Genomic DNA, 21,485 nt, shown 5'->3' with positions numbered 1-21,485 from the left:
TGGTGTGCAAGTATCTGTTTGAACTGCTTTCCATTCTTTTGGGTATATTCCTGGAAGTGGAATGGCTGGATCATATGTTTAACTTTATGAGGAATCACTATACTGTTTTCTACAGTGGCTCACCATTCCCTTCGGCAAAGCACAAGGCGTCCAATTTTTGTCATCCTCCTCACAAACACTTGTTATTTTCTCCTTTTTGATAATAGCCTTCTAATGGGTGTGAAATGTTATCTCATTGTGGTTTTGATTTGTATTTCCCTAATAACTAGGGATGCTGAACATCTTTTCATGTGCCTATTGGCCATTTTAATATTTTCTTTGTCCATTTTTGAATTCCAACTAATCATCTTTATTTTTAAACATCTTTATTGGAGTATAATTGCTTTACAATGGTGTGTTAGTTTCTGCTGTATAACAAAGTGAATTAGCTATACATATACATATATCCCTGTATCTCGTCTGTCTTGTTTCTCCCTCCCACCCTCCCTATCCCATCTCTCTAGGTGGTCACAAAGCACTGAGCTGATCTCCCTGTGCTATGCAGCTGCTTCCCACTAGCTATCTATTTTACATTTGGTAGTGTATATATGTCCATGCCACTCTCTCACTTTGTCCCAGCTTACCTTTCTCCCTCCCCGTGACCTCAAATCCATTCTCTACATCTGCGTCATTCCATATTATATGTGTTAGCATATGGTATTTGTTTTTCTCTTTCTGACTTACTTCACTCTGTATGACAGACTCTAGGTCCATACACCTCACTACAAATAACTCAATTTCATTTCTTTTAATGGCTGAGTAATATTCCACTGTATATATATGCCACATCTTTATCCATTCATCTGTCGATGAACACTTTGGTTGCTTCCATGTCCTGGCTATTGTAAATAGAGCTGAAATGAACATTGTGGTGCATGACTCTTTTTGAATTATGGTTTTCTCAGGGTATATGCCCAGTAGTGAGATTGCTGGGTTGTATGGTAGCTGGATTTTTAGTTTTTTAAGGAACCTCCATACTGTTCTCCACAGTGGCTGTATCAATTTACATTCCCACCAACAGTGCAAGAGGGTTTGCTTTTCTCCACACCCTCTCCAGCATTTATTGTTTCTAGACTTTTTGATGATGGCCATTCTGACTGGTGTGAGGTGACACCTCACTGTAGTTTTGATTTGCATTTCTCTAATGATTAGTGATGTTGAGCATTCTTCCATGTGTTTATTGGCTATTTGAATATCTTCTTTGGAGAAATGTCTATTTAGGTCTTCTGTCCATTTTTGGATTGGGTTGTTTGTTTTTTTGATATTGAGCTGCATGAGCTGCTTGTAAATTTTGGAGATTAGTCCTTTGTCAGTTGCTTCACTTGCAAATATTTTCTCCCATTCTGAGGGTTGTCTTTTCGTCTTTTTTTTAAGGTTTCCTTTGCTGTGCAAAAGCTTTTAAGTTTCATTAGGTCCCATTTGTTTCTTTTGCTTTTTTTTCCATTTCTCTAGGAGGTGGGTAAAAAAGGATGTTGCTGTGATTTATGTCATAGAGTGTACTACCTATGTTTTCCTCTAAGAGTTTTATACTGTCTGGCCTTACATTTAGGTCTTTAACCCATTTTGAGTTTATTTTTGTGTATGGTATAAGGGAGTGTTCTAATTTCATTCTTTTACATGTAGCTGTCCATTTTTCCCAGCACCACTTATTGAAGAGGCTGTCTTTTCTCCATTGTATATTCTTGCCTCATTTATCAAAAATAAGGTGACCATATGTGCGTGAGTTTATCTCTGGGCTTTCTATCCTATTCCATTGATTTATATTTCTGTGTTTGTGCCAGTACCATACTGTCTTGATTACTGTAGCTTTGTAGTATAGTCTGAAGTCTGGGAGCCTGATTCTTCCAGCTCTGTTTTTCTTTCTCAAGATTGCTTTAACTATTCAGGCTCTTTTGTGCTTCCATACAAATTGTGAAATTTTTTGTTCTAGGTCTGTGAAAAATGCCATTGGTAGTTTAATAGTGATTGCATTGAATCTGTAGATTGTTTTGGGTAGTATAGTCATTTTCACAAGGTTAAGTCTTCCTATCCAAGAACATGGTATATCTCTCCATCTATTTGTATCTTGTTTAATTTCTTTCATCAGTGTCTTATTGTTTTCTGCATACAGGTCTTTTGTCTCCTTAGGTAGATTTATTCCTAGGTATTTTATTCTTTTTGTGGCAATGGTAAATGGGAGTGTTTCCTTAATTTCCCCTTCAGATTTTTCATCATTGGTGTATACAACTGCAAGAGAATTCTGTGCATTAATTTTGTATCTAGCTACTTTACCAAATTCATTGATTAGTTTTAGTAGTTTTCTGGTAGCATCTTTAGGATTGTCTATGTATGGTATCATGTCATCTGCAAACAGTGACAGTTTTACTTCTTCTTTTCCAATTTGGATTCCTTTTATTTCTTTTTCTTCTCTGATTGCTGTGGCTAAAACTTCCAAAACTATGTTGAATAATAGTGGTGAGAGTGGGTATCCTTGTCTTGTTCCTGATCTTAGTGGAAATGGTTTCAGTTTTTCACCATTGAGAATGATGTTTTCTGAGGGTTTGTCACATACGGCCTTTATTATGTTGAGGTAAGTTCCCTCTATGCCTACTTTCTGGAGGGTGTTTATCATAAATAGGTGTGGAATTTTGTCAAAAGCTTTTTCTGCATCTATTGAGATGATCATATAGTTTTTATCCTTCAGTTTGTTAATATGGTGTATCACATTGATTGATTTGCATATACTGAAGAATCCTTGCATCAACTTGATCATGGTGTATGATCCTTTTAATGTGCTGTTGGATTCTGTTTGCTATTATTTTGTTGAGGATTTTTACATCTATGCTCATCAGTGATATTGGCCTGTAGTTTTCTTTGTTTGTGACATCTTTGTCTGGTTTTGGTATCAGGGTGATGGTGGACTTATAGAATGAGTTTGGGAGTGATCCTCCCTCTGCTATATTTTGGAAGAGTTTGAGAAGGATACGTGTTAGCTCTTCTCTAAATGTTTGATAGAATTCGCCTGTGGAGCCATCTGGTACTGGGCTTTTGTTTTTTGGAAGATTTTTAATCACAGTCTCAATTTTAGTGCTTCTGATTGGTCATTTTATATTTTCTATTTCTTCCTGGTTCAGTCTCGGAACGTTGTGTGCTTCCAAGAATTTGTCCATTTCTTTCAAGTTGTCCATTTTATTGGCATATAGTTGCTTGTAGTAATCCCTCATGATCCTCTGTATTTCTGCAGTGTTAGTTTTTACTTCTTTTTCATTTCTAATTCTATTGATTTGAGTGTTCACCCTTTTATTCTTAATAAGTCTGGCTAATGGTGTATCAATTTTTTTCTCTTCTCAAAGAACCAGCTTATAGTTTTATTGATCTTTGCTATTGTTTCTGTCATTTCTTCTTCATTTATTTCTGATCTGATATCTTTATGGTTTCTTTCCTTCTGCTAATTTTTTGTTTGTTTGTTTTTGTTCCTCTAATTGCTTTAGGTGTATGGTTAGGTTGTTTATTTAAGATGTTTCTTGTTTCTTGAGGTAGGCTTGTATTGCTATAAACTTCCCTGTTAGAACTGCTCTTGCTGCATCCCATAGGTTTTGGGTCATCGTGTGTTCATTGTCATTTGTTTCTATATATTTTTTTGATTTCCTCTTTGATTTTTTCAGTGATCTCTTGGTTATTTAGTAGTGTATCGTTTAGCCTCCATGTATTTGTATTTTTTACAGATTTTTTCCGGTAATTGATATCTAGTCTCATAGCGTTGTGGTTGGAAAAAATACTTGCTATGATTTCAGATTTCTTAAATTTACCAAGGTTTGATTTGTGACCCAAGGTATGATCTATCCTGGAGCATGTTCTATGAGCACTTGAGAAGAAAGTGTATTCTGTTGATTTTGGATGGAATGTCCTATAAATATCAATTGAGTCCACCTTGTTTAATGTATCATTTAAAGCTCGTGTTTCCTTATTTATTTTCATTTCAGATGATCTGTACATTGATGAAAGTGGAGTGTTAAAAGTCCCTTACTATGATTGTTGTACTGTCTATTTCCTCTTTTATAACTTAGCAGTTGCCTAATGTACTGAGGTGCTCCTATGTTGAGTGCATATATTTATAATTGTTATATCTTCTTATTGGATTGATCCGTTGATCCTTATGTAGTGTCCCTCCTTGTCTCTTGTAACATTCTTTATTTAAATTCTATTTTATCTGATATCAGTATTGTTATCCAGATTTCTTTTAATTTCCATTTGCATGGAATATGTTTTTCCATCCCCTCACTTTCAGTCTCCATGTGTCCCTAAGTCTGAAGTGGGTCTCTTGTAGACAGCCTATAGACCAGTCTTGTTTTTGTATCCATTCAGCAAACTGGTGTCTTTTGGTTGGAGCATTTAATCCATTCACATTTAAGGTAGTTATCAATATGTATGTTCCTATTACCATTTTCTTAATTGTTTTGGGTGTGTTATTGAAGGTCTTTTCCTGCTATTGTGTTTCCTGCCCAGAGAAGTTCCTTTAGCATTTGTTGTAAAGCTGGTTTGGTGGTGCTGAATTCTCTTAGCTTTTGCTTATCTGTAAAGGTTTTAATTTCTCCTTTGAATCTGAATGAGATCCTTGCTGGGTAGAGTAATCTTGGTTGTAGGTTTTTCCCTTTCATCACTTTAAATATATCCTGTCACTCCCTTCTGGCTTGCAGAGTTTCTGCTGAAAGATCAGCTGTTAACCTTATGGGGATTCCCTTGTATGTTATTTGTTGTTTTTCCCTTGATGCTTTTAATATTTTTTTGTTGTATTTAATTTTTGATAGTTTGATTAATATGTTTCTTGGCTTGTTTCTCCTTTGATTTATCCTGTATGGGACTCTCTGTGCTTCCTGGACTTGGTTAACTATTTCCTTTCCCATACTAGGGAAGTTTTCAACTATAATCTCTTCAAATATTTTCTAAGTCCCTTTCTTTTTCTCTTCTTCTTCTGGGACCCCTGTAATTTGAATGTTGATGCATTTAATGTTGTCCCAGAGGTCTCTAAGACTGTCCTCAATTCTTTTCATTCTTTTTTCTTTCTTCTGCTCTGCAGTAGTTATTTCCACTATTTTATCTTCCAGGTCACTTCTCCGTTCTTCTGCCTCAGTTATTCTGCTATTGATTCCTTCTAGAGAATTTTTAAGTTCATTAATTGTGTTGCTCATCATTGTTTGTTTGCTCTTTAGTTCTTCTAGGTCCTTGTTGAACATTTCTTATATTTTCTCCATTCTATTTCCAAGATTTTGGATCATCTTTACTATCATTACTCTGATTTTTTTGTCAGGTAGACTGCCTATTTCCTCTTCATTTGTTTTGTGTGGTGGGTTTTTACCTTGCTCCTTCATCTGCTGTGTGTTTCTCTGTCTTCTCATTTTGCTTAACTTACTGTGTTTGGGGGTCTCCTTTTTGCAGGCTGCATGTTTGTAGTTCCCGTTGTTTTTGGTGTCTGCCCCCAGTGGCTAAGGTTGGTTCATTGGGTTGTGTAGGCTTCCTCGTGGAGGGGACTGGTGCCTGTGTTCTGGATGATGAGGCTGGATCTTGTCTTTCTGGTGGGCAGGACCGCATCCAGTGGTGTGTTTTGCGCTGTCTGTGACCTTATTATTATTTTAGGCAGCCTCTCTGCTAGTGAGTCGGGCTGTGTTCTTGTCTTGCTAGTTGTTTGGCATGGGGTGTCCAGCAGTGTAGCTTGCTGGTTGTTGAGTGGAGCTGGGCCTTAGTGTTGAGATGGAAATCTCTGGGAGAGCTTTGGCCATTTGATATTATGTGGAGCTGGGAGAACTCTGGTGGACCAATGTCCTGAACTTGGCTCTGCCACCTCAGAGCCACAGCCCTGACACCCAGCCCAAGCACCAAGACCCTGTTGACCACACAGCTCAGAAGAAAAGGGAGAAAAAGAGAAATAAATAAATAAATAAATAAAATTAAATAAAGTTATTAAAATAAAAAATAAACAATAATTATTAAAAATAAAAAAGAAAGAAGAGAGCAACCAAAGTGAAAAAAAATCCACCAATGATAACAAGTATTAAAAACCATACTAAAAAAAAAGACCCCCTCCCAAAAATAACGGAGAGAGAGAACCCTAGTACAAATGGTTAATGCAAAGCTATACAGACAAAATCAGACAAAGAAGCATACACATTCACACTCACAAAAAGAGAAAAAGGAAAAAATATATATATATCGTTGCTCCCAAAGTCCACTGCCTCAATTTTAGGATGATTCATCTATTCAGGTATTCCACTGTTGCAGGGTACATCAAGTTGATTATGGAGATTTAATCTGCTGCTCCTGAGGCTGCTGGGAGAGATTTCCCTTTCTCTTCTTTGTTCGCACAGCTCCTGGGGTTCAGCCTTGGATTTGGACCCGCCTCTGCATGTAGGTCGCCTGAGGGCATCTGTTCTTTGCTCGGACAGGACGGGGTTAAAAGAGCAGCTGATTCGGGGTCTCTCGCTCACTCAGGCCGGGGGGAGGGAGGGGCATGCATGCGGGGCGAGCGTGCAGCGGCAGAGGCCGGCGTGACGTTGCTCCAGCCTGAGGCGCACCGTGTGTTCTCCTGGGAAAGTTGTCCCTGGATCACTGGACCCTGTGGCGGCCTGCACAGGCTCCCAGGAGGGGAGGTGTGGATAGTCACCTGTGCTCACACACAGACTTCTTGGTGGCGGCAGCAGCAGCAGCCTTAGAGTTTCATGCCCGTCTCTGGGGTCCGCGCTTTTAGCCGCGGCTCGCGCCCGTCTCTGGAGCTCCTTTAAATAGCGCTCTTAATCCCCTCTCGTCGCGCACCAGGAAACAAAGAGGCAAGAAAAAGTCTCTTGCCTCTTCGGCAGCTCCAGACTTTTTCCTGGATTCTCTCCCGGCTAGCTGTGGCGCACTAGCCCCCTTCAGGCTGTGTTCACGCCGCCAGTCCTCTCCCTGGGATCCGACCTCCGAAGCCTGAGCCTCAGCTCCCAGCCCCCACCCACCCCGGCGGCTGAGCAGACAAGCCTCTCGGACTGGTGAGTGCTGGTCGACACCGATCCTCTGTGCGGGAATCTCTCCGCTTTGCCCTCCGCATCCCTGTTGCTGCGCTCTCCTCCGTGACTCTGAAGCTTCCCCTCTACCACCCCCCGTCTCTGCCAGTGAAGGGGCTTCCTACTGTGTGGAAACTTTTCCTCCTTTACAGCTCCATCCCACTGGTGCAGGTCCCGTCCCTATTCTTTGTCTCTGTTTATTCTTTTTTCTTTTGCCCTACACAGACACGTGGGGAGTTTCTTACCATTGGGAAGTCTGCGGTCTTCTGCCAGCGTTCAGTAGGTGTTCTGTAGGAGTTGTTCCTCATGTAGATGTATTTCGGATGTATTTCGGATGTATTTGTGGGGAGGAAGGTGATTTCCACGTCTCACTCCTCTGCCATCTTGAAGGTCTCCCAACCAATCATCTTTTAACACAAGATCAGGGAACGCTTCAGCTTGTCGTTGATCATATGGACATATAAAATAAGTTATATAACACTACTTTAAATATAATTTTTGGCAGATGATTGAGAAGGTATATGAATAGAATTTATTACTTTTCTTTATCTTTCTCTTTTTTTCCAGTTTCCATCTTACCTTGTGTATAGTGAGTAACCAGGTTTATTTGAAGAATGTGACAAAGAAGAATCTAAGAAAATAATTTTATGATTTTTCTGGATTATTCAATTTCTTATAGATTTTCACATGTTTTTTAAAAAAATTATAAAATATTTCAGGCATTGTAAATTTTCATTTAACCCAAGACTTCGTCAGTTTTTCTCCTTCATATCCTGTTAGGAAACCCCATCAGGAAGAATTGTGAAAGATTTTGAAATGGGCACCATTACTGGGTGTCCTTTCAATGGACTCTCTGACGTTGCCTGGCTCTCCCTTCAGGTTATCTGATTCTCTTGGGGCCTGTGCTTTGCACTGTCCTTGATTTAGCTATTTTGTAACTCAGAACATTATAGAAAACCAAATGATAGTAAAATGCAAATAATTCTTGTTTGTAGACATGTAAATAAATTTTGTCATAGAAAAACAACTGATTTCCTCTCTGTAGAAAAGATGATTCTAGCATTATAATTTAGTGCCTATAGGATCTATTTTTTGCATCTATTAGTAAATTTACTTCAGGATTCCTGATTGCCTTACATATGTCTGTTCTGATTCTTTTTCGAACCTGTTGCAATATCTTACTGGTTCCCTTGAGGCAGGAGATAGTTGGGCCTCAGGCTGAGCTGTCGCGGTTTGTCCCCTGTGGACAGATACTCCAAAATAGCAGGAGCAGAGAGAAGCTGCACCCTGCCCAGATAAAAGACAGAGACCACATGTTTCTCATTCTCAAGGTCAAGGAGATCTTCCTGGCTATACATGCACAGAGAGGCTCCTTGGAGGTCAAAAAGGGAGTGATGTCAACCTATTCATAGGCCTCTTCGCTAGAATCCTTCTTGGCTAAGAGATGCATGCACACACACAGGGGGACCCTGAGATAAACCAAATATGAACTCAGAACCAGGCAAAGCAAGATGATTGGTCAAAGGAAACCTGGAAGAAATGCCCCGTATAAGTGATTCAAACTACCACGAGGGCGCAACTCTCTCTCTGAGCCCATCCGTTTTTCTAAACACATGTACTCTTTTTCCTCCTAATAAACACTTTACTTATTTTACTACTTTCTGTCTCTTTGCAGGAATTTATTTCCACAAAACTGACAGGCGGGGTCCTTGTCACTGGTCACTGGTCTAGTGGAGGATTTAGCCCTCTCACTGCCATGGCCTGACTTGAATCTCTGACCAGGGATCTGAAATCCTGCTTCAAGCCACTTCAGGCAGAGGCCACCCGAGATTACCCTCATTAATTAATAAGTTAAATAAAATCTTTAACGTATGTTCACTTAGTATTTTACCATTTTGAAAATCATCCTTTAACAACCTTCTTATTATCAATAGTGATTATGTACTTAGTTCTCTTGTCACTTTAAGTAAATTTTTAATGTAAGCAACACTTTACCGTTGAACAAGTTCAGTCTTTTCCACTTATAAAATAGTCAACATTTATAAAGTCAGTATTGCCTATTTACCTATTAATAAGATAAATGCTTATTAATTTTAAGAAACTTTATTTAATGTCCTCTCATCTTATCTCCCTCCCTGCCCCGCCAAAACATTCTAATTGTCTGTTGCTTATCCAATCTAGGAGTCATTTCCCTTTTTGAACTTGTCTACAAGGTCACTCAACTAGCAGATTAAGGAAATGTTGTAAAACAGTTTATCTGTATAGCTGGAGTTAAATATTATGTTTATTCTTTTCTTATACTTTCTGTATAAATTAGAGAAATTCAAACTGGATGAGACTACAATTAGTGCTGGCCCTGCCTTAATTAATATTTTATTAATGACTGTTATGCCCATTGCTGGGATGATTTAAATTAATTCTTATTGAACACATGCTGTTTCTTAGGCACTTTTACTGTACCATCTAATTTATGAAATATTATATTTATCTTGTGTGTGTTCAAGGGCCTAATTAAGATCTGTAACTGAAAATTACAGGGAAAATAATTTCACTGAATATAAAAGAGCAACTTTTTAGTAGTTAGAGCTCTCTGAAAACAGAACAATATATTTAATGAGGCAGAAGATAGCAGAGTGGCTAAGAACATGAAGTTTGATGTCAGGCGGACCTGTGTTTGTGTGTTCCAGGTCCATCATACACTAATTTCATGACCTTAGGAAAGGTTCTTTTTAGTTCCCTAATCTGTAAAATTAAAAAATAATAGTACCTACTTCATAGTGGGTCTTTTTTCCCCCTTTCTTTCCAAGCAGTTAACAATGTCCTCACACCTTTCCTCCTATAGAGTATGCCTTTACCAAGTCTCTGTCCACTCTGTTGAAGTGGATATTCTGGTAGAAAGGAAGGCAATTTGGTACTAGGATTGAGAGTCAACTTACTAAGGTTTTTTATTAATACTTCAGAGATAGGTCGAGAGGCAGCTGGAACTTCCTGGGAATTTTCATCGATGAACATTGGAGGAGACTCCAGGGTCCAGTTTGGGTTAAGCTTTGATGAGTCCACTGGGAGTCTAGTCACAGCTTGAAGCTCCTCCTAGATCTTTGGGTTCCAAAGATCTTTGAGTAGGAGAAATCTTTACAGACTTCTAATAGCCTCCTTCACATCCTCAGGAGTCTAGGAGTTCTCAGTTTAAGATTTTAGTTAATTTTAGTTATTTATGCTCAACGATAGTCTCTGTGCTTCATACCTGGTTTACTTTGAATTTTTAATCTAATCTTAGTCTTGTACAGTAAAATACAAATAGTAACTCTTGTTTATTTGGGACTGATTATTCAAGTCATTATTTCCCTTTTTAATTTTGCTCAATTTCAAAAATTATCTCCCTCACAGAAATCAAATAGGTCATTAAAAAGAGATAAACTTAGACCACACAGTTTTATTTTATATTACATGATGGAACATATTAGAATATTGTAAACATAATTTTCAATTAACTATGTGTTTAATCAGTAATTCATTACTTTGTCCTGTGTTAGCATAGTAGTGTTTAGGATACGCTTACATAGTTGAAAGAAATAGTAAAGTTTGATTAAGTAACAAGTTATTTTGAAAGAACTGAGTTGTTGAATTGAATTCAGCCTTTTTTTCTTCTAAACTGTTTTCTAAGTTTGGTGGAAGAATAGATTATTGAGATTCTGAAATGCTTATATTGGTTTTTCTATTAAAAAACTGTAGTTTTCACCACTAATTATTAATTTACAAGTTAAAATTAATCTTAAGGATAAAAGAATAAAAGAATAAACTCAACATTGATTACTAAGACTTTTTTTTTAGGGTTCTGATATTAATCTCCTCTCTGGTCTTGGACAACTCACTGAATATCTGTGCAAAAAGATGCACTATTTCTGGAGGTACTCTTTTCAGAGTTCTCTGGTTGCTAGAAAATGAGTATACATATAAAATCAAGATTTTCTTCCCTGTAACTCCATCTCATTTATCCTAATTCTATCCTCTTGGGTCTTAAAGAATAAACACAGTTTCTCTTGTTCAGGACAGCCCTTGAAGTTTATGAAGATAGCTATCAAATTCTCACCTAAGCCTTTTCTTCTAAAGGCTGAATATTCTCATGTTGTTTAAGAATATGTCATGATTTCCCTGCATCAGAGTGCCTACAATGACCAAGTAAGTTTGGATATATGAGTTGGAGAGAGAAAAAATTTTGATTAAGGTCTACATCATTGAAAAAAAAAAAGACTTTTTAATAATGCAATTAGTCTGTGTATTCACATTTTTACAGTGATTTCAAATTCCCAACAGATACATTCATGATTAAGGAAATAAATAGGAATTCCAGGAATCATAAGTTAATATGTATTTTTTAATGTACTTATGTGTTTTTAGATAATGATGGGTGACCATAATAATAAGGAGTGTATCATTTTTTGATAATAGGGTTATTCTAAAAGTTTTAGAGGTTTTCTGTAAAAATAAAGAGAACAAATGCATATTACAAGAGTATATATTTGAATAACATATAAAAATGATCTCTACCTGATAATATAAAAAATTGAGATGAGAAAATTAACACCAATAGTAAACACCAAATGAAGCTGACTAAAAATTGAAATTTATTTAAAAGTTATCATTCTTAAAATAAAAAAATTAAAATACAGAAAACATAAATTGCCCTGATAATCTTTATCTTTGTTTTGTAACAAATATTCTAGATGTAGAAAATTTTATTTTGCATTAACACTTGTTGAATTGTTAAGAGTGTCTAAAAGCATCTTGAAGTTGAGTATTATTGCACATATAACGTCATATTAGCACCCTTATATATTTTTATTTTGTCTGCTTGCCTTGCTTTTGGAAATTGATATTGCTTTCGATAATTGAGATTAGATCAGTTTCTAATTTCATGCTGGAATATTTCATAACAATTCATATTTTTGCATTTCTTCTATTAAAGTATTTACAAAGATGACTTCTGGTTCTGGTGAAACTGAAATAGCCTCATTCCACCCAGGTCCTCCTTCTTAGAATGAAAAAGCCTGGCCATAACTCAACAAACAAGCATAGGAAGTCTCTGAAGTCTCAAAAGAAGGTGGACAATTTAGACACCTTGGGACTTGAGGACTGAGATGGCAGTAGGTTCCCTGAGTTTCCTTGCTGCCTCCCTTAGATCCTAGACAAGGCCCTGCAGAAGCTTCCAACCTGGAAGCAGCAACAGACAAATACCAAAAAAGCTCCAAGAAAAGCCTGTTTAGCCAAAATTTTCGGTAATACCCGCCCTACTCCAGTCAAACAACAATGGAAAAACCACACCCCTCTCTCTCTGGAGGTTTCATGGAGGCCAAGCAGAAAGCTGATTTTCCACTACACTCACTGGAAGCAGGCAGCAGCACTCTGCTTCTCACACAGGGTGGTGTTGACTGGTTGAGGGGACAGCTGTTCTCAGTCTGGCAGAAGCAGGTCTTCCTCAATTCCCTGCCAGGATAGTGTCAGCAGGGTCCAGCAATGAGCTGAGCTTACATCCACTCTTGGCAGCAACCAGACTTAATGAGGCAGTAGGATGCGGGTTTGTCACAACTATGTCTCAATTCACATGCCACCCCCAGTGCCATCATCAACAAGACTGAAGAAGAAGGTGTGACTCAAGTCTAGCCACATTCCGCTTTCTCCTCCAGCCCCCCATTCCCCCATGGAAGCTGTGCCTTAGCCCAATGGGTTCTGAGCCTCCACTCCCAGAGGTAGGGCTAGTTGGCCCTCTGTTTATGGCCCTCTCCTTCCCTGGTGTCAGTGAGGCTCAATGAGGAATTGAGAGCTGAGATTCCACTCAATTCTGCATCAACACAATGGTGTCAATAGGGTGTCTGCTTCCCAGCTCCCTGGTGGCACCCCCATTAAGAGGTATCTAGATGGTGTGAGTGAGTGCCTTACTTCTATGGTGAAGGTGTCAGACTCAACCATGACATTAGGGCAGTGTGAATGAGTGCTCCACTTTTGCCTGGGTGATGTTGGTGGAGTCCAGTGGGGGACTAAACATACAAAATCCCCTGGCTTCCTGCTATACTTCAACAGGGGGGACTGTCTGTTTAAAAAAGAAGAATAAGTGGGATTCAGAGTCCTATAATAGCCACAATATCCAAGATATAATTGAACATTACCCATCATACCAAAAACTAGGAAAATCACAACTTGAATGAGAAAAGAAAATCAACAGATGTAAAACCCAAGATGAATTAGATGTTGGAATGATCTGACACAGATTTTAAAGCAGCCATTATAAAAATGCTTCAATTAACAACTATAAATTTTCTTGATACAAATGAAAAAAATCTCAGCAAAGAAATAAATGTTATATAAGAAAAGAACCAAATGAAAATTATAGAACTAAAAAAATAAAAACAAAATGAAAAACTTGTTAGATGGGTTCAACTATAGATTGGAGATGACTATGGATTGAATTGGTGAACTTGAGGACAGATCAATAGAATTTACCCAACCTGAACAACAGAGAGAAAATCAACTGGGGCAAAAAAATGGACAGAGTCTCAGGAACCTATGGGCAATAACAAAAGGGCTAACGTTTGTGTCAGTGGAGTTCCAGAAGGAGAAGAGAAAGAATGTGAGATTTAGAGAATATTTGAAGAAATAATAGCTAATAACTTCCAAAATTTGGCGAAAGGCATAACCCTACCAATTTAAGAGGTTGAACAAACCCTAAGTAGGAAAAAAAAAAAAAAAGAAAAAGAAAAGAAAAGAAATCCATGCCAAAATATCCCAATGCTTCTGAAACCTAAAGACAAATAAAAAAAAGTCTGGAGAGCAGCCAGAAACAACACACTACTTATAGAAGAACAACAATTTGAATGAGAGCAGATTTCTCATCTGGCAATAATGGAGGCCAGAAGGAAGTGGAATCACATTTTTCAAATACTGAGAGATAAGAATTGTCAATTCTATATCTGGTGAACATAATCCTTTAGGAATGAGGGGGAAATAAAGATATGCTCAGATGAAGGAAAACAGAGTTTGTCAATTATACATTTTAATCATGTGCAGTTTTAGCCATTGCTTCATCATTTTGTACTGATTATTCCTACTAAAATCTACAGTTCAGTGTTTTTAGCTTTCAGAGTTACCAACAAGATATGGATCTTGTTTATTTTCCCTTTTAACAAATTTTTACTGTGTGCAGTTTTATTTTGAATTTTTTCTCCCATAAGTAGTTATTATGGATTTGTGGTTTGTAATTATTATCTGGCTAATTCATAAGAAAATTTAAGCAATTCCTTCAGATATGTCAGAATTGTCAATCAAAAGCAAATTAAAAAACAGCAAAATGTGAGGCAGGCCAGGGTCCTCCAGGTAACTGTTTCCTTCCTTCGTGGAGCTAAGTACTTGGTTGTTGGTGATTTCTTTTGCAGTGAAGAAGCTTTTTAGTTTTTTGTAGTCCTATTTGTCTATTTTTGATTTTGTTTCTTGTACTTTAGGAGTGATTTCCAAAATATCATTACCAAGACCTATGTCAAAGAGCATTTGTCCTTTGTTTTCTTCTAGGAGTTTCACGGTTTCAGGTCTTACATTTAAGTCTTTAAGCTGTTTCAAGTTAATTTTTGTGAATGGTGTAAGACAGTGGTCAAATTTTATTATTTTACATGTGACTCTCCAATTTTCCCAGCATCATTTATTGAAGAGACTGGCTTTTCTCCATTGAGTATTCTTGGCCCCTTTGTCAAATACTAGTTGATCATGTGTGCTTGGGTTTATTTCTGGGCTCTTGATTCTGTTCGCTGGGTCTATTTGTCTGTTCCATATTGTTTTAATGACTATAATATAGCTTGGAATCAGGAAGTGTGATGTCTCCTGCTTTGGTGTGCTTTCTCAGGATTTCAAAATTTATAGTGTATAGGAACACTGTTGATTTTTGCATGTTAATTTTGTGCCCTGCAGCTTTACTGAATTCGTTGACTAGTTTTAACAGTTTTTTGATTGAATCTTTAGGATTTTCCATATATAAAATCATGTCACCTGCAAATAGAGAAAATTTTACTTCTTCCTTTCCAATTCTGATGCCTATTGTTTCTTTTTCTTCCTGACTTCACTGGCTAGGACTTCCAGTACTATGCTGAGAGTGGGCAATCTTGTCATTCCTGATCTTAGAGGAAAAGCTTCCAACCTTTCACCATTGGGTATGATGTTAGCTGTGGGCTTGTCATATATGGCCTTTATTATGTTGAAATATATTCCTTCTATGCCTAATCTAAGATTATTTTTTTATCATGAATAGGTGTTGAAGTCTGTCAAATGCTTTTTCTGTTTTTATTGAGATGATCATGATTCTTTTCTTTCATTCTATTAATATGATGTATCATACTAATTGATTTGCATATGTTGAACCATCCCAGGGATGAATCCTACTGGTTCAAATATCTTAAAGCAAATCCCAGATAGTATGTCATTTAACTTCAACACACTTCAGAATGTTTCCCCAAAGAAAATGGACATTTTCCAACATAAACACAATGCCATTATTACACCCAATAAAATATCAATATTTATTTGGCATTGTCTAATACCAGTCCATACTCAAATGTCCATGCATGTCTTAAAGTTTTTTAACTGTTGTGATGTTTGAATCACAACAGTTGAAACTAAACAAGGTCACACCTTTCATTTTGCTGCTATATCTCTTTAATCCAGAGCTCTTCCTCACCTCCTCTCTCCTTTTTGCCCTGTTATTAACTTGCTGCAGAAGTAGTGTCAGTTGTTTTATAGAGTGTGTCACATTCTAGACTTTATCTGTTACCTTCTTTGTCGTGTCATTTAACTTGTTCCTCTAATCCTCATGTTTCCTGTAAGCCTTTAAGTGGGAAGTCAGTTCTAAGGCTTGATTAGACTGTTTTGGTTTTGGTTTGCTTTGTTTTGTTTAGGGAAGAACACTTCATAGGTGTGCTGAGTGCTTCAGATGGCATTAGATCAGGAAGCACACAATGGAGTCCCTTTTGTAGTGATACTTAAGAGTATTAGGCTGAGGTAGTGACACCCTGATCTCCATTGTAAAGTACCTTATTGGCCTTCCATTTAATGGTTTAATCCATTGATGATTGTTGCCTGAATCATTTATTTCACAAAGGATTGCTAAATGGCAATTTTCCAATTCTGATATTTCTTTCTATATTATAAAAAACAACTTACCCTCAACAACGATTTGGCTTTCTGAAATACAGTTAAATCAGGAAAGGTAGTGTAAGTTCTAATTCTTTTCTTTCAATTGACAATTTTATTTTATTTTAATTTTTTAAATTAATTTATTTTCTATTTGTTTATTTTTGGCTGCGTTGGGTCTTCATTGCCGCATGCAGGCTTTCTCTAGTTGCGGCGAGCAGGGGCTACTCTTCGTTGCGGTGTGCGGGCTTCTCATTGCAGTGGCTTCTCTTGTGGAGTACGAGCTCTAGGTGCATGGGCTTCAGTAGTTGTGGCACACGGGCTCAGTAGTTGTGGCTCGCGGGCTCTGGAGTGCGGGCTCGTTAGTTGTGGCACACGGGCTTAGTTGCTCCACGGCATGTGGGATCTTCCCGGACCAGGGCTCGAACCTGTGTCCCCTGTGTTGGCAGGTGGATTCTTAACCACTGTGTCACCAGGGAAGCCCCACAATTGACAATTTTAGAATAAGGGGTGTGCGCCCTAGTTACTTGCAATAGTGTCCAGTGAATTGTTTTGTTTTTGTTGATTTTTGTCTCCCTCCTTTGGAGCATCATTAAGAATTCATGGATTTTTATATATTCAGTATGTTTCAAACAACTGTATTTATTACTTTTTTTGATTGTCCCATCTCTGACCAAAGAGATCCTTTGATTTTGGTTTCTGTTACCTTTTGACACACTTATTTATTGTGAATGGATTCCTTGTTTTGTGTCACAAGATATCCCACACTTGTCTTATATATATCCTGCCCCAGACCTGAAATCAGACATTCCTCTGAGTGGCCCTGGTTTCTTTTAGTTGGAAATTGTATTAAAAAATCCAAAATGCATGACTTAAATTATTTCATTTGTAGTAAAAATGAAAGCTTATACATATAAAGTTTTATTCCAAGGCAATAACTTTAGAACCTAGTATTTATTTAGGTAATAAACAAAAGTGTAATTGCCTGTTTTATTTTTATTTTAAGCTGACTTTTAAATTATTTTATGTAAAAGGAGATGTACATCATTCATTATAAGTAGACCTAAAATTGGTTAATAACCATATACCAATGTTTCATTTTTCCAGGTGGCACAATTTACATTCAAAATTTCCCAAAAACATTTGAAATGAGGGATATAAATGAAATCTTAAATGTTTTTATATGTATTCAAAAAGAATATCAATTTAATCAGAGTTGCTATAGTAAAAGCCTTGAAAAAACTTTCAGAAATGTGATGGGTTTGACATGAGCTGTCAAGTTTGAGTTTTAGCTTGGAATAAGTGAAGGGCTATAATTTCAGGTGTTAGCAAACTCTGATGTGGGAATGCATGATATTCAAATAAATGAAATGCAAAATGCTATTTGGCAGCAATTCTCCAAGTGAGGTCTGAGGACCCCTGGGGGTTTCTGAGACCCTTTTAGGGGATTTGCAAGGTCCTCCTTTTTTCAACCATGATTTGAATGAGGGCCAGTTTTCCTCATAATATCTTAGCTATAACAACATATCATAAAAGATTGAATGCAGAAGCAGAATGTGAGCTTCCAACACTCTCTCTTAAGCCAGAGAGTAAAGAGATTTGCAAAAAAATGTGAAAAAGGCCACTTTTCTCACTAATTTTTTTAAAAATGTATTCATTATTCAAAAAAATGTTCTTTATAGTAAACATGAAATGGGTTTATTATTTAAAAATGAGTTAATAAACATACATCTAAATTTTTTGTTTTAATTTTTAATACAGTAAATATCGACATGGTTACCACACAAACAAAAGCTCTTTAAAGTCCTCAATCATTTTTAAGAATGTAAAGAGATCTTGAGACCAAGAATTTTGAAAACCTTTATTCTATGATATCTTGCACTATTTGCTTACTAATTGTAAGTATATATGAATAGGAATAGATTCAAAATATAAATGTATTCATAGAATTTATAAACTTTATTTCAAGTTAACTTTGTTTAAATATCTCCTTGAGCATTAGCCATGATCTCTAACCACAGTTCAATTTTGTACCTTAGGAATAGATGATTCATTTTCTTCCTGATGGCATAAATGCCAAACAGAATGCTGCTCTCATCTAAGGAAACAACTCATTGTTTCAACTCCACACATAAAGCCAAATATTCAGTTTATAATTTAACTGATGAATTTGAAGAATATGGGATGTTCTGAAGTTTTACCCCAGCTTCTTTTTCTTTAGAAGTCTTTTTTTTTTTTTTTTAAAGAGCAGTTTTTGGTTCACAGCAAAATTGAGGAGAAAGTACAGAGACCCCACACTTGCAGAGCCTCCCCAACTATCAACATCCCAGCATCAAAGTGGTACATTTGTTACAACTGATGAACCCACACTGACACATCATTATCACCCAGAGTCTATAGTTTACATCAAGTTTCACTCTTGGTGTTATCCATTCCATGGGGTTTGACAAATTGTATGAGGACATGCATCACCCTGACAGTATCATACAGAATATTTTCACTGCCCTAAATATTCTTTGTGCTCTGTTATTCTTCCCTTCTTCCAGCATAACCCTTGTCAACCACAGCTCTTTTAACTGTCTCCATTGTTTTGCCTTTTCCAGAGTGTCAGATAGTTGGAGTCATATAGTGTACTGTACCCTTTTCAGATTACCTCAGCTTCCTAAGTACATTTCATGAATCTTAGAGACAAAGTCTGGTCAGACTTAGCAACTCTTTTTGTATGTTTATTTACAATCCTTTATAATAAAAATCACACATACCTGTCTTTGTTGTTTTTCCACATGCATTCCATTCCACACAGTCAGCTCCTGGTGGCCAGGAACTCCATCTATTTAATTTGGGACCACCTAATTAATTATTAATATTAATTATTAGTGCCAATAGATCCCAGTCCAATTTACAAATCGGTCCCCACTGCTATTCCATGAGGGTGGTCTTCCAAGCTAAGTATTCTTGGAATTAAGTCCTTAAGAACTAGCAGGGAAGAGCTTACCTTACAGTAATTATTTCAGTGACAAATAAGAAAAACTACAAAACTGCTACACAACCCCTTCACAGGAGAGCAATTTTATTCTCCTCAGGAGATTAATAGTTCTAGTTATCAGGACTGTTTAAGTCTCTGACTAGGTTTTTAAAACTTTAGAATTAGTTTTGAACACAAAGTACCAGAGTGTCTGGTACTTAGATTTGTATTGAATGATTTGCACAGAATAGCTTGTCAGTATCCAGAAGGACGATAAAGACAGACACAATCAAGGATATAATTGGCGGAGGGTTAAAAAAAAAAAGTAGTTGTAGGTTTCACTTTCTTCGAAGGTTTTAATAACCCAGTTAAGAGTTTGTGTCATTTGAATGCAAAAGCTTAGGTATGAAATTCCAGTTTCTCCAAAGTAAACCACTTGTTCTGGGTTATTCCTTCTGACTTGTTTAGAAGCAGCAACATCGAATAGTTTTCCCGTACCCACTTTAGTAGAAAAAACGCCGAAAGGACGAGTCCAGAGGGGAGAGCCCCAATAAGGCAGCTTGCCACTGTAGCTGTGCACTCAAAACAACTGCTGGGGTCTCGGTTTCCTCATCTGTAAAACAAGGGGAGAGGATGAAGTCACAGTCTCACAGATTTTCAGCTCTTTGTTGCCCTCCCTCAGCCGTTAGTACAGCGCTGAGCTCAGGGCAAGTGCTCAATAATTGCCTGCTAAGCGAGGGTTGTTTTTGATCCGTTTGAGATCCAGGCCGGGTTTTGGGCCTAACCCGCGCAGGCGTTCGGAAGTGCAGCTTTACCGCTGGGGGCGGAGCTTCGCGAAGCTCCCGCGCTCCGGGGGCGGGGGCGGAGCTTGCCGCCGGCGGAGGGCGGAACCCACGCGGGGACTTCTCTTGGGCAGAGCTGCGCCGCGGGTGCGGAGGGCGGGGGTTTGGGGGTAGGTAGGGGGCTGTGAGGTTGGCTGGGGTGGGCAGGCGGGGTGCCGCTGCCGACCCTTGGTGGCCCCCAGGGCTTGGGCCCCTTACCCCGGAGTTAGCCCCAGAGGGGACGAGCATTGCTGGGAGGCGGAGGGCTGCTTGGCCGTGAGTCCTGCGGTGATTGCGAGCGTGTGTGCGTGCGCGTGTTTATCTGAGGCCCCGTGGGGCGGCCAACCCCGGACCCCTCCTCCTTCCGCCAACGCGGGTCGGAAACCGGAGCCCGGAGACCGGGACGCCAGGCCCGGAGCCGACCCGCTCCTCCCCGCTGGCCAGGCTACCCCAGGTCGCGCCCTCTCTTCGTGCCCCCCACCTGAGGGGACAACTCCGGCCCAAGTCCTGGCCGAGAGGGAGCGCTGTGGAGACGCGCTGCCTTCTGTCTAGACACGTTGGGCGAGTGGTGGGAGTTCTGAGGCTTGAACGTCAGGGTTTTAAAACACGTGTTTGTCTCTGTCATTTTTACTTTTAAGGTTTTGGCCAAATTGGGAGAGGGCACAAAGTAACCACTTACCCCTTCTCACCGAGGAGGAACGGGAGAAAGGGTAAGTAAGGAATGGTTAGGGGTGGAAGGAGCTAGCACTTTATCCTGAAAGAGAGCGAGCCAGAGAGAGAAGGACTAGATCCAGAACTGCCCTTGGATCTTGGGGCCAAATTGTACGTTTTCAGCAGGAACCTAAGGCCCACCTTCAAGGGTCACAGGCTCCAAGTCGAAGAGGTTTTTTTTTCCAGGTGTTTTGGAGTCCGTAAGTTGGCTGGGACTTTGACAGCTGGCATAGGTCCCTTTTAGTCACTTGACCTGGCAGAAAACTGTCATTACCCTTTACCTCTCGGCAGTTGTCTGTCTTGTAGTTGTCCTGTAGTTGTCTGTCTCAGGCCCCCATCTCTTAGCTAACTTGGAATAATCTCTGAGACTGAAATTAAAGCATCATGGCTCTCCTTGATAATGAACAGGAACCCCTCCAAGGATCTTTTTTTTTAAAAATAAATTTATTTATTTATTTATTTTTGGCTGCATTGGGTCTTTGCTGCTGCGCATGGGCTTTCTCTAGTTGCGGCGATCGGGGGCTACTCTTTGTTGCGGTGCTCAGGCTTCTCATTGCGGTGGCTCCTCTTGTTGCAGAGCTCGGGCTCTAGGTACACGGGCTTCAGTAGTTGTGGCTCGGAGGCTCAGTAATTTTGGCTTGAGGGCTTGAGTGCAGGCTCAGTAGTTGTGGCGTGCGGGCTTAGTTGATCCGCGGCATGTGGCATCTTCGCGGACCAGGGCTCAAACCCGTGCCCCTTGCATTGGCAGGTGGATGCTTAACCACTGCG

The 21,485-nt window shown here is 38.7% G+C and overlaps 1 protein-coding gene across 1 annotated transcript in view; it reads left to right on the top strand.

Annotated features, from left to right (window-relative positions):
* The first annotated feature begins 20,058 nt into the window (after positions 1–20,058).
* IMMP2L (inner mitochondrial membrane peptidase subunit 2) overlaps positions 20,059–21,485 on the top strand; it is an 889,815-nt gene continuing 888,388 nt past the window's right edge. The window contains exons 1-2 of the mRNA XM_082631606.1: positions 20,059–20,114; positions 20,645–20,716. The gene's annotated coding sequence lies outside the window, so the exon portion shown is untranslated. The remainder of the gene's footprint in view (positions 20,115–20,644; positions 20,717–21,485) is intronic.

Source organism: Mesoplodon mirus (genome assembly GCF_964341445.2).
Source record: "Mesoplodon mirus genome assembly, chromosome: 9".
NCBI lineage: Eukaryota > Metazoa > Chordata > Mammalia > Artiodactyla > Ziphiidae > Mesoplodon > Mesoplodon mirus.
This window is presented reverse-complemented; position numbering and strand designations above follow the sequence as displayed.